Raw genomic sequence first — 10,255 nt, 5'->3', positions numbered from 1 at the left:
TTTAGAGCAGGGATGAGCAACCCCTGGCACGCGTGCCAAACATGGCACACCAGTAACTTTTGCTGGCACGTGAAACCCTCTCTTATAATCTTCCATTTACAATTTTTTTCTTAATATCAACTTTTTTATTTTTCAGATAAATTCAGTGTAGGTGCATCTTAGATAAATAAATAATTTTACACAACAAGTTATCTTAAAAACCATAGACATGGATTGACGAGAGAGGGGAAGAGCAATTTCTATGCCTCTGCCTTAACTCTCCCTGCCTTCCTAGATCCGACCAGTGTTTTGGTTTCATCCACATACGCTTGTGAATCTTTGTTCTCAGTGATGAATTTTGTTAAGTCTCATAATAGGAGTAGCCTGATGGATGAAAGTAGTAGCTCATGCATATCTCTGAAGGTCACGAAATATAAACCTGATGTAAAATCTCTGTCATCAGTGATGCAGCAGCAAGAGTCCCACTGATAATATCAAACGGAGTCATAAAGTTTTCTATCAGACTATCAGTGTACATGTATACATTAAAAAATAAATGTATTTTTCATCATCATATACTGTGTTTTTGTTGCTCGAATGAATTTTATTATTTCTTCAAGGTTCTTCACATATGTACACCTTAAGAGATATCAAGTAGGCGTAATATGTTCTCAAAAAATTAGGGTTGGCACACAGAAGAATTTTGAGTCAGAGATTTTGCTGGTTTTGGCACGCACTCACAAAAAGGTTGCCCACTCCTGATTTAGAGTCATTGTGTAAACTTCCATCTTTCCCTTTTACCAATCTAGTAATGGTTTATATAAGGTCTACTTTTTCAACTTAGGTCCTATAATGAGGAGGATGTAAAACAGAGGGACAACCAAGCTTCAAGGGACATATAATATGATTGAAAAATTAACCTTTGTTTTTAAAATGTTCTAATGGTTAGTGTTACTTGTTGAAGCTGACTAATAAGATTGTGGTATATTCAGATCATGGAATATTATACAGCAATGAAAACAATGGAATAATTAAATGTACCTAACACTGAGTGAAATAAGTAAGATCAAATAAATAATATTCCATTTATAAAATACAAAACCAGATGAAAATGAACTATATTGTTAAGAATTTATACATAGATAGTAAAAGTATAAAGAAGGAGAAAGGAATCCTATATAATAAAAGCATAATATGCAAATTGACTGAATGGTGGAATGACCAGTCAGCAGGGGGCGGTGCTGATGAGCAGGCGGCTCCAGGCCAGCCAAGGTGCATGCCAGTGGGCAGAGGGAGGGAACGGTGATGGGGGGGGCAGTGGAGGGGTGATGGGGGGCTGGCACCATCCCCTGATCAGCCCATCTGGTTGCCTCCTGCAGAGGGAGACCAGACTGCAGCTTAGGCCCACTCCCTGAGGATAGCGGGCCTAAGCCATCAGTAGGACATCCCCTGAGGTCTCCCAGACTGTGAGAAGATGCAGTCCAGGCTGAGCCCCCCACCCCCACTCCAGTGCACGAATTTTTGTGCACCAGACCTCTAGTATTTATTATAAAAATAAAGTATAATGGTTACCTCCATGGAATAGGCAGAGGAACGTGATTCTGGAAAGAAACAAACGGGATTTCTGGCCCACTGACAGTGTTCTATTTGTTCATCTGGGTTACTCAGATGTTAGCTCTATAATTATCTTCAAACTTTACATATGTTTTATGTACTCTAATATATGCATATATCTCACAATTTAGAAAGTAAAAAAAAATATATTTATGCCTCCACTTGTACAAATGCTTATGACCCATGTTCTACTTTTGTTAAATATGCATATAAGAAATGTACTGGTGTTTCTGAAAAGGATACGATAGATACAATACTTCTAACCTGCAAAATTGTGTGGGACTTTGGTCTTACCTAGTATTCTAGACGAAAAAGTAATCAAATTAGCTCATCAGTTTCTCACTTTTCAGACAATGAAGAAATCAAAACTCTCTTTTAAAGATTTTATTTTCAATAAGCAAATATCTTCTTCAGTAATACTGGAATGACATTTGTTTGAAAGGGTTTTTGCTAATTTGGCACATTTCCTAAACTAATTTTGCTTTATTTTCCAAAAAAGGCAGTAACAGTGTAAGTAAGATCAGTTAATTAGTGGTAAGAAAGAAAATTGCCATAGTTCTCCAATAATGGTTTCCCTTTTATCAATGAAGATTAATTTCAGGTGTACCAGAAGTAATTGAAATTTATCATTCACATCATTAGATATGAACAAAACCATGATTTAAACAAATGCAAATCACTCATATGGAAATAAACTCATTAAAATAAAATAATATCTACCAACTGTGAACCTTTCTACCTGTTCCCAAAGAGTTTCTTTCAGAAGGCATTTCAAGTTAATGATAGTGAAAAGAACAACAATATCAACTCACATTTAGAAGTAATATTTTGGGGTTGAATTTGAACTTGAATGTGAACGTTGAACAAGCAGCTTCCCTTTTCAGGACCTCAGCATCTCATCATCTATAAAGAAACCTACCTTTTTTTAGGGAAAAAGGAGAGTGTGTATAAGGGGCTATACTGAGAAGGGCCCACCAGCTTGTGATGTCTACTTAGGGTTAGTCCTCTTTCACTCACAATATGACCATCCAAGGCTTTCCCACTTTCCTTTCCACAGTTTCCTAGCTCCTTAAGTGACACCTAGATACCTCATGGATGTTAAGTTGATATGTGACCCTTTGGCACAGTGTAACACATTTAGAAATACAGACCTTTTTTTGGAGGGTGGCACTTGCGAGTACTAGTTAGTGTTCAAATCCAACCAATTGTCCAACAACTCCTTAGAAATGTAGCCTCTCTCTATTAAGGCATAGATGCTTCCTTCTCATAAGCCTGCCACTTCTGAGTACCCTGTCACCAACCTCTGACTGATAAAGCCTTTATTCCTCTGGGAGTCTTGGATAGTATGAGTATTAATACTTTTTGATCTTTTCTGTTGATGTTGGCCATTAGCCATCTAGTCAATTCCTGGTGGGAGTGGGTATTATGGGTGAAGAGGATAATTTACCAACATCACTCCAGGGGCCATCAAAACATGGACTCTTCTTCCTCTCCCAACTTAAAGAGCTTTCCTTTTTCTTAGAGAGGCGATGGTGACTAGTGGACACAAGTAAACTGCCAGGCTGCCGACATTCCAACCCTGGCTTTATGCTTCCTAGCGTTTTATTAAATCCTCTTGTGTTTTTTCTCATCTATAAAGTAAGAGTGTTGATATATAAATATTTTGGGATTGATTAAATGAGTTAAGAAGTGTAGAATTTAGAACAATGCTTGGCATATAGTTAACACTACTTAGGTGTTAGCTATTATAGTCATCAATATGAATACCTATTTTACATTTATGGCTTCCACTTTAAAAAGTGTTTGAGGAAAGAATGTCTGATAAAACTCTTGGACTAGGTGATGGCCAAAGGTTCTTCTTGGATTAACAGTTTATGGCCTGAGTTTACTTCAAACCATGCTTTTCTTGCACAGTGAGCTGGCAATTATATTAAGATGATGTGATTTGGTATGAGCTGCTTTCAAGCACAAGAGTGTTAATATGAAATAATGAATACTAAAGGTTTGGTGCCTTTTAATTAAGTCACGTAAACCAAATCAACTACTGAATTGCCCTAATAGCACATTTTAAACTACTTTCAACTGGAGAACATACTCTGTTCTAACTGTTCCTTCTCCTTTGATTGATGGCAGTCCAATCTTATGAATGTTGGCCAAAAGATATGTGAGCCTCCCAAATTAAGTTTATGTGATCCTTACTTAAATTTGTTACTTGAAAACACTCCATCATATTGAAAGCGAGTGATAGCAGGGCTAAAAACTTAATGAAAAACCTAATTAACTTGGCTGGTTAGCTTTCTATTGTCAATTACACCAAGGTAAAGGGCTTATAGAGCAACAGATAATGAAAGTCTCGATTTGGGCAGCAGCAGACACTTTAGCCAGTGAAACATTAAGAAATGTCATAAAATGAGTGCCACAGAAATCCCCTCTAAAACTCACCTATGCCAGCCCCCTACTTTACAGCTCCTTGAATGCTACTATTTAGCATGACCTCTGTCCCCAGTGTATTTTCTACACCTTTAATGATAGAGATGTAATTGTAAAGCGTAAAGAAAATTTTATTTTTTTAAATAAAATAAGGCTGTGGATACAAATGAAAACCTGTGTGAGTATGGTGTGTGTGTGTGTGTGTGTGTGTGTGTGTGTGTGTGTATATGTGTGTGTGTGTCTGTGCACGCACGCACGCACTCCTTTTTGGATGTAAGTGGAGGGTTAACTCAGAGAAACTACTGGCTATTGAAAAAAATTAATAAATGATGCAATGTGACCAGACCATCACAGCATTTAACTTTTTTGAAGGTCTTATTGGGGATGACTCCTTTGTTCTTGATTGAATTATTAAAAATTGCACATGCCAGTCCTGATCCATGTGGCTCAGTTGGTTGAGCATCGTCCCATGCACCAAGAGGTCTCCAGTTCGATTCCCGGTCAGGGCATATACCCAGGTTGCAAGTTCAATCCCCTGTTGGGGTGCATACAAGAGGCAACCGATCAATGTGGTTTTTTTTCTTTATTTCTCCATAAAAAAATCAATAAAAACTTTTTTAAAAAGCTGTACATGCCAGAAGCCCAAGACCACTTATGTTGATAGTTCAGCCACAACCCCCCCCCAAATGCTTTGTTTGTTCTTATGTGAATATGTAATGGTCATGGTTTATGAGTAAACTAAAATATTTTTAGCAATACCCTCTGAGTGAAATGAGAATGTATTGTCATGTTCATGTAATTGTTTTATGCATGGCAAATCAACATCCATAATTATACATATTCATAAAACACAAAGATATTAATATGTACTATATTATTACCAATTACTTTATTGAATCATTTCACAGATACTTATTGAAGTCACTGATATGCCAGACACTACAGCAGTGCTATAGATAAAGTGGTGAATAAAACAGTTCTCATTCCAGTTCTCATAGAGATTAAATAAGAAACTGGCAAGAAACAAGTACATAAGTCAGTGTGCAGGTGCTCTGAGAGTAATATGAAGAACCTATTTTAGATTATAAGGTCTAAATCTAAAAGTAACTTGTTCTGAGGAAGTGACATTTTAACTGGAACCCGATGAAGAATGGGTAACTATGTTTCAAGCTGAGCCCCAGTATGTGAAAAGGCTCTAAGATGGTAAAGGCCTTGGCATATCTAAGAAATGAAGACAGGGATGGCTGGTGCAAAGTAAGTGATGGAAGAGAAGTAAGAGATAACGCTTGATTGTAGGCGAAGGCTAGATCATGAAGGGGGTTGCATAGCGACATGAAGAAGTCTGGGTTTTATTCAACATAAGTTAGAAACCATTGAAGAGTTTAAAACAAGCTTAGATAATTCAATCTATATAATGAGGATCACTCTAGTTACTCTCCATGGAATCAAAGAGAGAATCTAGAGAAGTGGGGAGAGCAACTCAGAGGCTTTTTCTGCAGTCCAGGTGGTGATGGTGTCAATGAGAATAAAGAGAAGGTAGAACTGATATATTTTGGGACAAGACTGGATTTGGTAGTGGATGAGTGTGGTGAGGGCAGGAGGAGAAAAAGGAAGTATCTCTGGCTTGAGCAACTGCATAGATGGTTGTATTGTTTACTGTGATATGGTAGATTTTGGTGAGTATGTTTGGAGAAATTTTAAAGAATTTGTTTAGGCCATTTTAATTTTAATATACCTATGAGACATCCAAATCACTTGAAATTCTGATTTTGTACAGTAGACCATTTAAGCAATTAGTCAGGTTAGGCCATAGTTGACGTTATGTGACAAAATCCCTTTCCCAGATGATTTGTTTTCACAGCCATCTCAGCCAATGACACTTTCATCACATGCCATGCTTATTGTAAAATGTAAAGCAATAAGTACTCATCACATACTATATCCTAGGCATTTCAGACACATTAGATTTCATTTCAGACACATTAGATTTCAATTGAACTTTAAGCCAACCCTATGGACTGGCAGTGATGATGAAGGTGAAGTTTAGAGAAGTGAAATGGTTGGCCCAAGTTTATACATATATATGAATGTGACATGTTTGAAAGGAAAATATTATTATTCACTCTCTTTCTGCCTTATCTATTTTTAAAATTTTTTAATGTGGTAAACTATAGATAATACAAAGTTTCTGACCATAACCATGTTAAGTATACAACCCAGTGGCATTTAGTACATTCACATTGTCATGCAACCATTATCACTACCCATTTTCATAACTTTTTGATCATCCAAAACAGAAACTCTGTACCCACTAAGCAATAATTCCTATTTTTCCCCTCCCAACCTGCTGCTTATCCCTGGTAACTGCTAATCTACTTTCTATCCCTGTAAATTTGCCTGTTTACATATTTCATATACATGTAATCCTATATAATAAAAGGCTAATATACAAATTGTCCCCTCGACCAGGAGTTCAACCAAGAGTTTGACCAGGAGGCGGGGCCGGATGGCCAACCACCCGTGGCCCCTCACCCCGACTGGCCAACCACCCGCGGCCCCTCGCCCCGACTGGCCAACCACCCGCAGCCCATCCCGTTGGCCAGCGCAGCCCAATTGGCTCCCACCCATGCATGAATTCATGCACTGGGTCTCTAGTCATATAATATTTTCCTTTTGTGTCTTGCTTATTTTCCAAGTTTACCTACATTGTGGCATGTATTAAATTTATTTCCTTTTTATTGCTGTATAATATTCCACTGTGTGTATGTATGTATATATATATATATACATACACACACACACACACTGAGTGGCCAGATTATTATGACTACCTGACATTTGTAGGCAAATTAGCTAAAATTTCGCAATGAAGTTGCTAGAGGGCCAGACCATTATAAATAGGGAAGCAGGTTGTTTACCATGACAGTTACCCAAGCACAGGAACACAAGGATTAGACAGTCGAGCTTTGGAAAAAAGTCATGTGGTCCGATGAATCACATTTCCAGTTGCATCATGCAGATGGCAGAGTGAGAATTTGGCAGAAACAGCATGAAAGCATGCATCCCACATACATGAGTACAACCTTCAATCTGGTGGGGGCAGTGTTATGGTTTAGGGCATGTTTTCCTGGCATGATTTGGGCCCTTTAATTTGTGTGGAACAACGTCTGAATAGCATAACATACCTAAGTATCATTGCTGATCAGGTTCATCCTATCATGTTGATGGCGTATCCCAATGGAGATGGCTTCTTCCAACAAGACAATGCGCCATGCCACAGTGCTCGTATTGTGCAGGAGTGGTTTCAAGAACATGAGGGAGACTTTACCTTGCTTAGGTGGCCCCCACAATCACCAGATCTCAATCCAATTGAGCACTTGTGGGTTGAAGTTAAAAGAGCCATCAGGCAGCTGGTTGCACAACCACCAAATCTCACAGAACTGGACAGTGCTATTCATCAGGCATGGTGTCAGATTCCTCACATCACCTTTCAACATCTCGTGGAGTCAATGCCAAGAAGAATTGCCACAGTATTGAAGGCAAAAGGTGGCTCAAAGAAGTACTGATGGGGTGGTCATAATAATCTGGACACTCAAGTATGTATATATTCAGATGTTGAAATACACGGCTTATTTCCACCTTTTTGCTATTGTGAATAATGCCGCTATGAACATTTGTGTTTATGTATCTGTTTAATTCCCTTCATTTAGTTCTTTTGGGCCTATACTTAGGAGTAGAATTGCTGGATCATATGGTAAATCTATATTAAATTTTTGAGGAACTACCAAGCTGTTTATCACAGCAGCTATATCATTTGAAAAGCTTTTTTTATTGATTTTTTTTTTTAGAGAGAGAGAGAAAGAGGAAAAGAGAGGGAATGAGAGCTAGAAACGTTTATGATTGATTGGCTGCCTCCTGCATGCCCCCTACTGGGAATAAAGCCCACAACCAGGAATTGAACCATGACTTCCTGGTTCATGGGTTGAAACTCAACCACTCAGCCATGCCAGCCAGTCTCTTAACTATTTTAAGAAAGGAATCTTCTGTAATTTATAGCCATTGGGTCTTTATGGTGTGGATCCAGGTAACTGGTAGAGAGGAGGATTGAAGAAGCTAAAACAGGATGAATTGGTGTATATAAAAAGCAAAGGTATACAAAGAAAAAGATAAGAGAGCTAGAAGGTGAGGGATAAGGGCAGAAATAGACCAAGATGCTACGAAGGGAGGTGATAGATGATAAGAGTAATTTATGTGAGGCGAGAGAGGAGTGACTGGGCATGAGACTTTGGGATGACATGTGTAAAGTAATTTTTTTGAAATATAATTTACTTATTAAAAAAGCTGAACTGTGTACATTATACAGTTTTAGAGAAAACAATTTTATTCTTTCTCACTGTTGAGATTATAAAATACCTCAATTTTTCCACATGAGTTTGAAATTCACTAAAATATTTATAGATATAGAAAAGAAAGGGATATAAAAATCATCTCTGTAAGTGGTAAAGTTGATATTGTATAATGTGGCTTATATCCATGGATACCTTTATTATACCACAATGCAGCATTAAACAAAATTATCATCCTAGCTACAGATAGTACTGAAAAGCCTCAGGCCACCTCATATGGGTTACCTGGCCCTATATAAAACTTAATGCGTAAAGGAGATGAACAGAATTTATACTCCCTATAGGCAGCAGGATCCCAAGACACTATGATTAGTAACATAAAATATTTAAAAATATTTAATACTAGAGGCCCGGTGCACAAAAATTTGTGCATGGGGGGGGGGTCCCTCAGCCCGGCCTGTGCCCTCTCGCAGTCTGGGACCCCTTGGGGGATGACCACCTGCTGGCTTAGGCCTGCTCCCCGGGGGATTGGGCCTAAGCTGGCATTCAGAGATCCCTCTGGCAGCCTGGCAGCCCTCGGGAGATGTCCACTTGCCAGCGGGGAGCAGATCTAAGCTGAAGTCGGACATCCTTAGCGCTGCTGAGGAGGCAGGAGAGGCTCCCACCACCACTGCTGTACTGGTAGCCATCAGCCTGGCTTGTCGCTGAGCAGAGCTCCTCCATGTGGGAGTGCACTGACCACCAGAAGGCAGATCCTGCATTGAGTGTCTGCCCCCTGGTGGTCAGTGTGTGTCATAGTGACCAGTCATTCCCAGTCTTTCTGCTGTTAGGGTCAGTTTGCATATTACCCTTTTACTATATAGTATAGAGGCCTGGTGCATGGGTGGAGGCCGGCTGGTTTGCCCTGAAGGGTGTCCTGGATCAGGGTGGGGGTCCCGCTTGGGTGCCTGGCCAGCCTGGGTGAGGGGCTGATGGCTGTTTGCAGCTGGTCACACCCCCTTCAGGGTGGGAGTCCCCACTGGGGTGCCTGACCAGTCTGAGTGAGGGGCTGAGGACTGTTTTCAGGCTGGCCGGCAACTGAAGCTCCCAGCCTCTCCTTTTTTTCTATTTTTTTTTTTTATTTTGGGATTTATTTACCTTCTATAATTGAAACTTTGTTGCCGTTCTGCTCGCTCCAGCTCTGAGGCTGCGGCTGGCTGAAAGCAGGTATCTGGGGTTTGTTTAGCTTCTATAATTGAAACTTTGTTGCTTTTGGAGCTGTTGCTTTCGGAGCTCAGAGCCGGGCCACGGCAGGTGGGGAACCTTGGCTTCCTCCATCACTGGAGCAAGCAAGACTCCTGCTCGCTTCAGCTGCATGGCTGCCAGCCACCATCTTTGTTGGCAGTTAATTTGCATATCTCACTTATTAGCCAATGGGAAGCGTAGCAGAGGTACAGTTAATTACCCTTTTTGTCTTTTATTAGATAAGATTATTAGTGAATTTTAAATACATACGGAAAGACAAAGGCCATGGAGAATCAAGACACTGCTAAAGGGAGAATATCAAAGGATGGTGCTTTGCCTTAACCAACTTTGACAATTATTATGAAATTATACTAATTAAGATAGTGTGTGCCTAGCCATCATGGCTCAGTGGTTGAGTGTCAATCTATGAACCAGGAGGCCATAGTTTGATTCCCATTCAGGGCACATACCCGGGTTGTGGGCTCGATCCCCAGTGTGGGGCATGCATGAGGCAGCCGATCAACGATTCTTTCTCATCATTGACTAGAGGTCCGGTGCACGAATTTGTGAACCAGTGGGGTCCCTCAGCCTGGCCTGCGAGATCAGGCCGAAACCAGCTCTCTGATATTCCCTGAGGGGTCCCAGATTGTGAGAGAGTGGAG

This window comes from Myotis lucifugus, unplaced genomic scaffold (assembly GCF_000147115.1).
Source record: "Myotis lucifugus unplaced genomic scaffold, Myoluc2.0 scaffold_2, whole genome shotgun sequence".
NCBI lineage: Eukaryota > Metazoa > Chordata > Mammalia > Chiroptera > Vespertilionidae > Myotis > Myotis lucifugus.
The sequence above is the reverse complement of the archived record's forward strand: the minus strand, read 5'-3'. Positions refer to the sequence as shown.